This window comes from Danio rerio, chromosome 4 (assembly GCF_052040795.2).
Source record: "Danio rerio strain M-AB ecotype USA chromosome 4, GRCz13ab, whole genome shotgun sequence".
NCBI classification, from domain to species: Eukaryota; Metazoa; Chordata; class Actinopteri; order Cypriniformes; family Danionidae; genus Danio; species Danio rerio.
In genome coordinates this window covers 44176769-44189585 of record NC_141024.2, presented here as the reverse complement: position 1 = coordinate 44189585, position 12817 = coordinate 44176769, and the positions used below count along the sequence as shown (strand labels likewise).

At 37.2% G+C, this 12817-nt stretch overlaps 1 protein-coding gene and 1 long non-coding RNA gene across 2 annotated transcripts in view; both read left to right on the top strand.

Annotated features, from left to right (window-relative positions):
• The window catches only part of LOC148681150 (uncharacterized), a 33012-nt gene that overhangs the window by 4103 nt on the left and 16092 nt on the right, over positions 1-12817 (top strand). The window lies entirely within an intron of this gene.
• Positions 394-12816, top strand: LOC148681152 (uncharacterized). Its single transcript, XR_015943049.1, has 3 exons — positions 394-1130; positions 9823-10434; positions 11721-12816. It is a non-coding gene; the product is annotated as an uncharacterized LOC148681152 (long non-coding RNA).

The following is a 12817-nucleotide window of genomic DNA, read 5'->3' as shown; positions in this document are numbered from 1 at the left end:
TTGTCGGCTTAGTCCCTTTATTAACTCGGGGTTGCCACAGCAGAATGAACCGCCAATTTATCCAGCAAGTTTTTACGCAGCGGATGCCCTTCCGGCCGCAACCCATCCCTGGGAAACATCCACACACTCAATCATACACACACCCATATAATACGGACAATTTAGTCTACCCAATTCACCTGTACCGCATGTCTTTGGACTGTTGGGGAAACTGGAGCACCCGGAGGAAACCCATGCGAAGGCAGGGAGAACATGCTAACTCCACACAGAAACGGCAACTGAGCCGAGGCTCGAACCAGTGACCTTCTTGCTGTGAGACGACAGCACTACCTACTGTGCCACTGCTTCGCCCCTGTTGCAAAGTCTTATTTTCTAATTTTATTATTTTTCTTTGTATGTATAGTCATGAACACATTTGTTTGTGGAGAAAGTAGCCATTTATTAGTCCTAGTCATTTCTCCAATAGGCAACTGAAGCTCTAAAACAATAGCAAATGAGATCAGGGCCCCATTTCAGAAAGGAGGCTGAGTGAAAACTCAGGGCATTTTAACCCCGAAATGAGAGAAACTCTTGGTTTTGTGTTTCAAAATGACAAGTTTGTGAAATTCGAGAAAGCAGGGTAAGTCAAGCCTGTTTCTGAAAGAGAGGTAACTTGGTAACATACTCTGTGAACCTAACCTGGTCAACAGGTTTTATTCTTTAAACTCAGTTTTGAGTTTCTATCGGTCTCCTTTCCTTTTTTAAAAAGATGAAGCGGTATTTCTCGCTTAGCCTTACATTTCCAGCCACCTATTTTTATATGCATTTTGGATAGGCTATGAGCATTAAAACATCAGTTGATGGAAACATCATGATGCACATAACTTTTGAAATGTAGGCCTAGAAAAAACATGGACTAAATCTTCACCATGTGTTCATTGTGTGCCGACATTGTCCTCTGAGGTGAAAGTCATTTATTAAACAGAAAAGATTCATGTAGCTTCTCCTACCGCAGTAAATTCTGTTTTTACTGTTGAGATTTGGCGTCAGTTAATCAGGAAGTGACTAGTTTAATCTCTTTGATTCATTAAATGGAAACGCTGATTCTTTCATTCATTTTCTTTTTGGCTTAGTCCCTTTAATAATAAGGGGTTGTCACAGCGGAATGAACCGCCAACTTACCCAGGCCGTTTATATGCAGTGGATGCCCTCACAGCTGCAACCCATCACTGGGAAACATCCATTCACCCTCATACACTATGGACAATTTAGCTTACCAAATTCACCTATACAGCATGTTTTTGATCTTGTTGGGTAAACCGAAGCACTTGGAGGAAGCCCACATGAGCGCGGGGAGAACATACAAACTCCACACAGAATTGCCAACTGACCCAGTCCAGGCTTAAACTACCTGCGCCACCTCGTCGCCCGGAAACACTGATGTATTTGCATATTTTTTATGCAATATTCCAGTTTTGCAAATAAATTTAATTCACATTTTTGGATAGAAAGAGCTATTGCCTACATTTCAGTCACACAAAGAACAAAGTCACAAAGGAAAATGGCTTGTCCTTTAATGCAGGGGTTTTCAATCTGTGGGTTGCAACCCACTAGTGTGTCGCACAGTGAACAAATGTGGGTCGTGCAACGTCACATAGCTGCAGCTATATTTACATTGCGGTGAATCAAAACCAGTACGATTGATGGCAATAACTCAAAAACCTCTTACCCAAAAAATATCTAAAGTGTGTTTCCTACAAAAAGACAAAGCTGGTTATGTTTCGCTCGACATTAAGAGCACTGCTCCGTTTGAGCCCTTGCAATCTGCGTTTAGCTGGTAGAACTCCGTCTTTTTATTTATTTTTTGCTTCGTCCTGCGTGTTTCATTTTAACCCTCTCAGGCTCAAATGAAGTTTTAGAGACAGGAAAAATCTGATATTTGGGTAAAATTATCATATGGGGTAGTACAATAGAATCCTGACTTTTTTTTAGAGAGACCTTCACATGCAAGGCGTTCTGAGATGTTGCAGATTTGCAACATTGGCCCAGTGTGGTAATAAGACACTGTCGACTGAATATGATATGAACAATAACTTTTTATATACAACTTTTCAAACAATGTAACAAATTGCTTTTTTAGTGGCAGAACAACAACAAAAACAATATGGGATCTAAATCCAATATCTCAAATCCTCATTGTTTCCAAGTCACTTTGTCATGTGGTGCTCCAAGAAACAGTTTTTGTCTTTTGTGTCATCTGGTGTGCAAGTGGGGAAACTGTTGGTTGCATATGGACAACCAAGTCCTGCAGTGGTACTTCTGAGTAGGAAAAACTCATAAAATATGTATCTGGAGTAATAAGGTAGTTAATTTTTAACTGTTGCAAATCTGCAACGCCTGCCTTAAGAGGGTCACTACTAATTTTCTCTTAAATGAGCACAAACAGTTAATAAAGTAGTCGAATGCTTTCATTTTAGATCTTTGCATTCTAACATTAACAAAGGGGCTTGATCAAAGGTTGATCATATTCTCTTTTAAAAAAAGAAGTGTATCTTTTTCAACAAAAAAAAAAGATCAGTTACAGCCAGCATTCCAAAAAAAAGCACTTCGAGCCTCATTTTGTGCATTTCAAATCGCAAAAATTCAAAAAGCCACAGCCATATATTTTTGACCGCTTTGAATGGATTTTTTTTTAGCCATTTTTCCATATTAAATATTATGGTGGGTCTTAAGAATGAATTACTTGCCTAGGTGGGTCCAGAAACAAACGTTTGGGAATCCCTGCTTTAATGAATAATTATCCTAAATTCACAGACCTTCGACAGGGACATGTACTGTCACTAAATTAATGGGATTATTACTCATTCTAAAATCTATTTAGTTCTGCTTACATTCTTAGTATTCAAATATTTTTATAGATTTTTCAAAAGTCTTCAATTTTTCCACAACACACATATTGAACAACAAATTAACATAATACATAGCTACAGACATACTCACACCCCATAAAGAAAAAGGGAAAAATTTAAATAAATGAAATAAATAAAAATAGATTAAACAAATTAGGGATAAACTCTCACCTAGGATATAATAACCCCTGAGCATTTAATCTAGAATAGAAAAGGCTGCCTAACCTCATAAAACTTTTTTGTAGAGCCTCGGATGGTGTACTCAAGGTGCTCGAGTTTAAGATGTGATAACACTTTTAAAATTCAATGTTTGTGGGATGGTGGGTTTGTTTTTTTCCACTTGAGAAGAATCAGGTGTCTGGTCAATAAAGAAGAATAGGCAATGATTTCTATGTGATTAGCTAACAGGTACATTTCTTCTGGCACTGTACCAAAAACTGAGGTCAAAGGATTAGGATCCACATCTTTATTACATATAGATGAAAATTATCTAAAAATATTGGCCCAAAAATGTATGTAATTTAGGGAATCCCCAGAACATCAGATCTGCTGGCACCAAACCACATCTGGGGCAAGATGAATCTGACCCTGGATACATTTCTGCCAGCTTGCTCCTAGAAAGGTGAAGCCTATGAAGCACCTTAAACTGAAAAAAAAGACCATGTCTAATACATACAGAAGATGAGGGTACCAGTTCTATGGCATCTTGCCAGGCTGTATCTGATATTTCTAGTCCCAGTTTGTCTTTCCATTTTTGCTTTATACAATTTAGGGAAAAGGAGGCAGTTCTTTGGATCACTTCAAAAAAAAAAAAAAAAAAAAAAAACATAGACATCATACCTCTTTGATATGAGTCCATGTTTACCAATTCATCTATCCAGCATGATTCTGGTTGGTTCAGTGAAGGAGAGAAGTGTTTTTTAATGGAACTACAGACCTTAAGGTACCTAAAAAAATAATTAACTGTTGAAATGAGATAAATATGCCATCTTTTAACAGGTCCTTTACACAGTTAACTCCCTTCCTAGACCAGAATTCGAATGCTGAATCTATAAGAGGGAGGCAATATCGGATTGAACAAAATTGGAGCAGAAGGCAATGCTTGTTTATTATTAAAGTGAAGTCTAAATTGTGACCATATTCTGAGTGATCCATTAATAACTGGGTTATTTGTAGAATATTGTTTACTCACTGGAATCGAAGCACAAAGTAGTAAAGTAACTGGATTAGACGTGTGCTGTTCCATCAGTAACCAAAGTGGGGCCTCATTAATACAGATGTTGGAAAGCCAGAACAGTGTTTCTATAATCAGTTTGTGTAAAATGGCCATCCAATAATAGGGTATATGCCGAAGCATGCTAGTAGGACTTTTAATTTGCCAGTAGCCTGTGTTAAGCGCTTTCGGTAAACTGTATGCCAATGCAAAAATCTGCGTGTTTAAGGTCTGCTTTCTTTAGAAATCAGCAATCTCCACTGGCCGAGTGTTATCCGATATAAAGTGGGTCTCAGATTGTTCAAGAAGCACTGCATTAAATTACATTTTTCCCCGCCATGTCTTTATAATATGAGCTTTTATTTTACCCAAGTATATTCAATGGAACTTCTGCGCTAGCCTGTTGATTCTGATGGGTGAATGCGAGTAAAAGGCCTTTTGTCTTGTTTTACGCTTGAACAACTAAATGAATGCCAAAGTTGATTTAAGTGTATTTTAATTACATTACAACATCGATGCTGTAAAAGGAAATAAAAAAAAAAAAAATCACAATAACAGGTCACCGGAAGTTTATCAGTATGGGAACAACACTAGCTTAGCATATACCCTATAGTAAAAGAAATTTGGCATTGCCAATCCACCCTCTTCCTTCTTTCTTTCCAAGAATTCCTTTCTCATGTGAGGAATTTTCTTATCCCATAAAAACGTAGAAATACAATTATTCAACTCCTTGAAAACTGACTTGGGAATAAAAACAATCACGGTCTGAAATAGAAACATAAATCTTGGTAGTATTGTCATTTTAATGGGTCCTACTTTATATTAAGTGGCCTCAACTAATATGTATTTACACAGGAATTCATAGTTTGTTACAATGTACTTATTGTGTGAACACTAGTGTTGGGGTACTCGAACTTGGACTCGGACTCGAGTCCGGACTCGAGTCCAGTTTTGATTGGACTCGGACTTGTCACGGACTTGGGGAAACTTTTACTCTGACTTGACTCTCTCTGGCTGCATGCTAGCTTTTATTTACGCCACCGCACCATACCAGCAGGCAGCAGCAGCACGTCATCACCTTAAACGTGTAACCAGAAATAGCCATAATCACACAATGCGTACGTGGCTAGGTTTACAACAATAATGTCTTTAAAATCAGCAATAATTTGTCTTCTACCGATATGTTGAAAGAAAGAAAAAAAGGTAAGAGCTTATTTACTTGAATTGTACATTCAAATTGTAGGTATGATATTAAAACATACTGTTTTGTTGTTTATATTGGTGTCAATATATCCGCAAATAACGTTTTGCGCTTTGGCTCTGAGCCAGAGAAATATGCGTTCAGCGCTTGATTTAGGCCAGGGCTTCTCAAATCCGGACTCCGTAATATTCAAAGTTTTCCTGTGTGACTCTTATAATGACATCCCGCTATCATCCCGATTCATTTTCCAATACTAATGCTTAATCTTTCTATGAAAAGTGAAAGTACACAGCGATCTCAAATGCGATAGAACTGCAAGAGCTGTTCAAGAGAATTGTGCTTTCACTTTATTTTGGCTTGAAAGCACGTTAAAATGAATATAAAAATGTCTGCATTCACTTCCATTAAAGATGTGCGTCGATCATCACATTTCTGAATCAGTGTAGCCTTTACATGCTGACTGACGGACGCGTTCCGTATAATAAACTCATCCCAGATCCCAGATCAGCTTCTGCTTTTGAGGGTAGGGTTAGGAGAGTATCAAGATTGTGTAAAATTACAGTAATTAAATGATGGAATAGCAAAAACGTTGTAATAATGTTGCTTGGAGTTGCATATTATATTAAGTCAGTATAAGCACAAATTAATTTAATGTAAAGTTATATTCAAATCCAGACAACATTCAGAATGGATAATCACTGGACTAAGTCCACAAATTCAAGCAATAATATAATCTTTTTAAAGATAGAATGAGGTTTGACTTTGAATTTGTGTAAAAATTAATATTCAGGTAATATTTTGATGAGAGACATTGGAGAGATTAGGTCCACAATGTGAGTCTTCTGTGTGAGAATAAACATTACTGATTGTGAGCAGCAGTATATATCTGCCCTACATGTTGAATATGCAAGAGATAATCTGATAATGACACATTTCTGATTCTATTTATAGGTAGTCAAAGAATATGTGTATTGCATAATCATCTCAATTGTTTCCTGTATACAATTATTATTATTATGATTAATTAGGCTGGCTTGAGAAACAAGCCAGACTACTGAAATCCTATTTAAACTTATTATTTTTATTTATTATTCTTCTTCTTCTGAGACTAAAATTCAAAATATATCTCCTCCTAGAGCTTTCGAGCTATGACCACTAGAGATGCGCGGTTGGCGGTTATAGCCGCGGACTCCGCGGATAAACCGCGGATCGGGCGGATGACGTTACGAAAAAATAATATTTTAATTAAATTCGGGCGGGTGACGGGCGGTTGTACTGTTTTTATAGGCATAGCTGGCGCACCAAAAAAAAAAAGCCTAGGACTGATTTCACAGAATGTGAGGAGGAATCGGATACACTAATTCTGGATGAAGTACAGAAGTATTCCTTTACAAACTTCCGTATAGACGGATCAGCAGAGGAAAATCTACTTTCCTTTTGGGAGAAATAAGGCCAGTCATTCCCACGACTACAGCACCTTTCCAAGAGAATTCTATGCATTTCAGCAACAAGTGCTGCGAGCGAGCACTCCTTTAGTGCAGCAGGGCGCATTATAGTGGCTATGCAGGCGCTCCCGTCTGAATCCTGACACAGATGCTGTTTTATTCCTGCATTGTGCCAAGAAAAAATCAAACTAGACCTAAGGTCAGGCATATTAAACCAATTAGCCTATGTTATTTAGGCTACACATATGTTCAATATAAACTTTTGAGTTTGATCAGCTGATAATTTTACGTTCATATTGGTTTAGCCTATTCTATTCTAGACATGTTGGCCTCGCTTTTACGTTTCGAGGCTAAGGTTATTTTGCCAGAATTTCTTTGTCGCAACTTTAATGGCGTAGTATTTCGTTATGTTCGAAGTATCTCGCAGGTTTGAGGGGAATGGGGATGATCCTAAGTCCATGGGTTATTGAGGCACTTGTTATACATGCACTTTAGCCTGGTCAGACTTTATGTTCGCTTAAAGAGGGATGGCATATCTATTTTTCTAATTTAATATCTAATTGTGACGTTTTTATTAAAAAAAATTTCAACTGTTTGCCAAAGCATGCGACTATAGCCTATGCCTATACATTAAGATATTTATGTTAATATTTTTTTACTGCCTGTTGTTTCTTTTAGCAAATAAAATAGGTATTGTCTGATAGAGATATCAATAAAGGTTCATCTGTGTCACAGAACTGGTGTTGTTTCCGATTTCTACAAGCTCAATAACATCCACAGCAAAAAATAAATAAATAAATAAATTTAAAAAATAGTCGAAAAACTGTGCCCATTAATTAGATGTGCAAGGCAAGCAGGTACGTTTTTGGGGTTGCTATGGATAACAAATGTAAACTAATGTAAATGACTTATAATTCTATCTATTTACTAAAAAATAAAGTGAAATAGGCATTTAGTAGTAGACTAAATAGCAGCATGTTGAAATTATGTGTCAATGCGTTGTCTATTAGGCTACAATAAAAAAGTTGTATAGTACAGTGCGTTTAATTTAGGCTATTTATTTACTTTTGTCCCTGTGCGCCGATTGGAGACGGAGTTCACTGCTGATATTCTGAGAGCTCGGGAGCTTCTCATTTCTTATTTGTGCATCCTCGTTTCCTTTCCTTGCTTTCTTTCCTCGTGTTTCCACCCCACCGTATAACGTTACGAAGGAAGGACGCAAGGAAAAGACTCAAGGACCGAGGAATCGAATCAAGTGAAAAGACATGTCCTCGTATCTTTAGCGTCACTTCAAAGCGTCGTCAATTAATGACTTGCACGTTTGGATTAACTGCATGTCTACATTAAAGTCATTCTCTATTCTATAATGATCAATAAAGAAACATTCATTTAATAATAAAAAGGAATAAGCCATTCAAATAAAGAGCTCAATCAGCAGATGGCGGTCGGGTGCGGTTTTAAAAATTGGTCAAAAATGTTACTGTGGATGGATGGCGGACGGATGATGAATTTTGTCATGCGGTTGCGGATGAAATAATAGCCCATCCGCGCATCTCTAATGACCACCAAACACACAATAGACCTCCAAACTATTCTGACTCGGTATGCCATATCTTTTCCGACTGATCCGACTTTCGATTTTCCGAAAAACATCCCGGGACCGTTGGAAAAATCCCATAGACTTAACATTGGACCAAACTTTGTGACCTCATAACTCTGCATCAGACTGTCACACAGACTTCTAACTGGGCTCAATTAACTCAGACTACCTAACTGCCAATAACTGATGAGCTTTTAACTTTCTGGCCACGCCCTAGCAACCACTTTTGGACCCTAGAAACTGTCCCATAGACTTCCATTCAAAAGACTCTCATTGACTTAACATGGGATCAAACTTTGTGAGCTCATAACTCTGCATCAGACTGTCCTACAGACTAGTGGCTGAGCTCATTTAACTCAGACTGCCAAACTGCCAATAACTGATGAGCTTTTAACTTTCTAGCCACACCCTAACTACCAGATACTGCACCCTAGCAACAACTGTCCCATAGACTCTAATTGCAAAAGACTGTCATTGACTTCATAATAAATAAAAACTTTGTGACCTCAAAACTATCTATCTATCCTTTTTCAAACTGCTTTTATCTATCTATCTATCTATCTATCTATCTATCTATCTATCTATCTATCTATCTATCTATCTATCTATCTATCTATCTATCTATCTATACACTGCTTTAATCTATCTATCTATCTATCTATCTATCTATCTATCTATCTATCTATCTATCTATCTATCTATCTATCTATCTATCTATCTATCTACCTACCTACCTACCTATTTATCTATAAACTGCTTTAATCTATCTATCTATCTATCCATCCATCCATCTATCCATCCATCCATCCATCTATAAACTGCTTCTATCTATCTATCTATCTATCTATCTATCTATCTATCTATCTATCTATCTATCTATCTATCTATCTATCTATCTATCTATCATCTTTTCATACTTTTTAAAACTGTTTAAATTAAACAAACTATTTCCAACAGACTTTCTCAAGCCAGCCTAAAGTTTGTCTCGACGAACTTTAATAATCTAGTATTATTATACAATTAATATTCTAAATAAATAACAGAAATTTGTCCTAAATGTAACTGGAACACAAAGACACAACCGGAGTGATGTATTAAGATCATTTAAGAAGTCTTTTGCAAGAATATTAAAGAATTTAATTTGACAATTCCATAAGATACAAAAAGATATGTTTTATAGAATTATCTGTGGGCTGCACGGAAGCGCAGTAGGTAGCACTGTCGCCTTACAGCAAGAAGGTCGCTGGTTCGAGCTACGGCTGGGTCAGTTGATGTTTCTGTGTGGAGTTTGCATGTTCTCATTGTATTGGCGTGGGTTTTCTCCAGGAGCTCCGGTTTCCCCCACAGTCCAAAAACTATAGGTGAATTGATGAATTAAATTGACCATAGCACATGAAGGGAAGGGCATCCGCTGTGTAAAACATGCTGGATAAGTTGGCGGTTCATTCCACTGTGGCGACCCCTGATTAATAAAGGGACTAAATCGAAAAGAAAATGAATGAATGAATGAGAATTAACTGTTGTCTTTTTAGACCTGAATTGTGAACTGTTTTAAGCCTAATCTTACCTGCCTGACTCTTCATCCTTCTTTTCTGCTTCATAGCATGTTTAGTTAAAATAAGATCATCATCATTTTGTTTTAATTTTTGTTTTGTCCACTTGTAAAACTTACACAGGTTTCACAATGCATAATCGCTGCATATATTTTCGAGGTGTCCCAGAGTTGCAAAAACTTCGAAGTATTTTGAATGTACACTTGCTTTATTAAAATGAAAGAATGTCCAAGACAAAACTAATAAGTGTCTTATGAGTATATGTACACTAGCAGTGGAATTTACTGGAATTCACCTGAAAACTTGCCTAGGGCTCCAAATTGGTTAGGGCCGGGCCTAATTATGATCATGCTGGATAATCGTGCGTGCTCGTCTGTTTTAACACACTGCAGCAAAGCAATAATTTTTAACGGAAGAAGATGTCTGCCTCACTGAAAAGAATTGATGAAGAGAATAGACAGTTCAAAGTTGAATGAACAGATAAGTATGTGTTTATTTTGCCCTAAGCCAGCTCGAATCAGTAACCTTCTTGCTGTAAGGCCATTGTGCTACCCACTGCACCACCGTGCTGCATCTTATGGATGTTTATTAAAAACAAGTTATGTAATATCAATTGTTTCATACCTTTGCTTTGACCTTAATAAAAAAATTCAGATTTGGACCTTTTAATTGAGAACCCTTGTTTCAGGCTATCATTAACAGATAGACCCATATCATGAGCCTATAGAAATCTGCACTGGACTTTTTTTTCAGTCTGATTCCCACTGGTTTTATTTTGCAAACAAACGCCCCCGCTATTTATTCACTCTTTGTTTATTTAAAACAAAATTCTTCTAACTGTTAATTCCCTGTTAAGACAGCGGTGAAGCCGAATGGTCTCTCTTTGCTGAACCTTTATGTTCTGTGCAGATCTGGGTCAGTCGGCATGAATATGGTTTCATTTTCCACACTGGGGCTGATAACAAAGTTCTCTGGAATTATTGTAAAAAAAAAACGCATTGTTGCCTTGGTAATGTAAGCGTAATTTCAACAAAAAATGTGAGAAAGTGGCATGAGAATAATGTCAAATGTGCGAGTCTTGTAAAATAATAAAAATTCTACATATATCCTCCAATTTTCATTTTAATTTGAAGCAAGCTAACAAAAAAATACAAGACATTTTGTAAAAATGTACCAAAAGTTTAAAATATTCATTTAACAGTTTAATTGTTAATAGAAAAATATATTTGATATTGATATTTGATTTATTATTATTATTATTATTATTATTTTACATTTTTTTTACATAGGTGGCACCATGGCTCAATGCTTAGCACTGTTGCCGCACAGCAAGAAGGTCACTGGTTCGAGTCTCGACAGGGCCAGGAGTGTTTCTGTGTGGAGTTTGCATGTTCTCCGGGTGTTGGTGTGGGTTTCCTCCAGGTGCTCCGGTTACCCTCACAGTCCAAACACATGCGCTATAGGGGAATTTAATTTACTTAAATGGCCGTGGTGTGTGAGTGTGAATGAGAGTGAATGGGTGAATGGTGGAAGGGCATCCACTGCGTAAAACATATGCTGGACTAGTTGGCAGTTCGTTCTGCTGTGGCGACACCTGATAAATAAGGGACTAAGCCAAAAGAAAAATTAATAAATGAGTTTTAAGACTTTCTGGACTCGGCCGGACTCGGATGTTAAGAACTCGGACTTAAGTCCGACTCGACCCCTTTTGAACTCGGAATTGGACTTGTACTCGACTGGTTAAGGACTTGGTCTCGACTTGGACTCGACAAAGGTGGACTCGACCCCAACTCTATAAGGCGCTGACAAACTTCTTCCAGACTCTAACCATCACTATAAAATAAATATTCAACACAAATGTTAGTTATCAGTAAGAAAAGAGTCTGGAACATTTGTCTGTAATATTCGAGTGCTTTTAAGGACTAAATTTACCTGAAATTGGCAAAAGCAGCCGCATGAGCAGCTTTGTTGACAGCCAGATTGAGTGAGCGCCATTGCTTAGGGATTAGGGAGTCGACTCCAAAAGAGTCGATTTCTCGATTCCTCAATTTACATTGTGCTGTAATCGACTCGAAGAAAGGAATCGACTCCCAGAGACGAGTCTGTTTTTTTCAAACCCTCCAGAATGAAGCAGTTTTACGCTACACTACAGTTATAATACTCATTCTTGAGCACGATGAACATCGAAGACACGTTTTACGCGTTTGCTTTTGAATCTTAAGACCACGAGCACTAGCTATTAGATTTAGTGCTGCGGGAGTGCTCTTTGTAACGTTATTATGTGACCACAGAATGACCACAACAGAAAGTCCTCCTAAAGTCATACTGGGAACATTATTTTATGACTAAAAGAGAACGTATTAAGAACACCCCTAATGTTCTGTAAAGGTTCTGGACTTTTATTACATTTAGGGAACTTTCAGGGAACGTCGCCTCCTACCAGGGTTATCAATCGTTAGTGTGCATATTATTTTTTTTCTCACCCTGTATTTGTTTCCAGGACTGCTAGTAAGCGAGTGTTTGGTTGTTGTTTTTCCCACGGCATTTCCTCAGCGCTCACCCAACCGCTTGTTTACTTTGATATTTGCTTTTTCTGGGACTCACTCTTCAATAAAGACTTGTTTTTCTGCATTTCTTGAGTTCACTCTTTTTTTTTTTTTTCTCGTAACAAATTTATGTCTCATCAATTTGACCAAAAATGATCTGGGATTAATCATATAAGAATACGCTTAAATATGTATGTGTGTAATGGACATCAGGAGGTTGATATGACAAGATCAATCTAAATATGATCTGCTATGTTTTTACATTAAATGTGCATCAAAATTAAGGTTTGTGTAGCCAATGTTTTAGTGCCTTTTCACTTCAGCTTTTGATGAGTTTTAATGATTTACTAAAAACTTAACTTTTTTTTTAT